The sequence below is a fragment of the Penaeus monodon genome, chromosome 19 (genome assembly GCF_015228065.2).
Source record: "Penaeus monodon isolate SGIC_2016 chromosome 19, NSTDA_Pmon_1, whole genome shotgun sequence".
Lineage (NCBI taxonomy): Eukaryota > Metazoa > Arthropoda > Malacostraca > Decapoda > Penaeidae > Penaeus > Penaeus monodon.
Genome location: NC_051404.1, coordinates 33,887,883 through 33,888,603, shown reverse-complemented (window position 1 = coordinate 33,888,603; position 721 = coordinate 33,887,883). Strand labels below are relative to the sequence as shown.

General features: G+C 41.5%; 1 protein-coding gene across 12 annotated transcripts in view; it reads left to right on the top strand.

Moving 5' to 3' along the window:
• The window catches only part of LOC119585187 (voltage-dependent L-type calcium channel subunit beta-1-like), a gene marked incomplete at its 5' end in the record, with an annotated part of 60,717 nt that overhangs the window by 504 nt on the left and 59,492 nt on the right, over window positions 1–721 (top strand).

Genomic DNA, 721 nt, shown 5'->3' with positions numbered 1-721 from the left:
CCCGTGTGGTTCAGTATGGATAAAGTGGATTGCTGGGTCATTTTTACAATGGATGTTTTTTTTTTTTTATAATAGTATGAATGGTTCATGACAGGCAACGTTATGGGGAATGTAGATATTTCTGAAAAAGTAACGTTACGTGGATGGGAAGTACCATTTTTGCTAAAAAGCAGTGTATAAACATATTGCATGTCAGTGTGGTTATGTCGTAAGTAGCATAAGTAAGTAAAGAGTAAAAAAAAAAAAGGGTATGTTAGATCCAGAAAAAAGTTTGTATTCTATATCTAACACCAGTTTCTACTTGTGCTTCGCTTCTAACACAACTAGAATAAAATAATGGCAATCTAACACGCTCCGTCGCACCGCAGAGATGACCTAACCTTTATAAACGTGGATTCTTGTCTTGGCTTAATATAACACACTAGGAATGGTGAAATCTGACCCTAAATAAAGGCGAGGAAGATACGAATTATGGACATTGCGACAGCCATAATGCCATGGGATGTGGCAGGGGGGGCTTTGCCTTCACTCGTAGACGCCCTGGATGTTGCAACTTCCGTTCTACTGGCTACGATGATCACACGGGAGAGACTCCGACCATTGCATTGTTGCAGAAGTTGAGAATGTGGAGGAAACACGATCGCACTGGTTTTTATCTCTAGTGTGAGGGCCAATCAGGGGCCGTTTCAAGAATATGCATTGGCCGTAGGCGTTTCGTCGG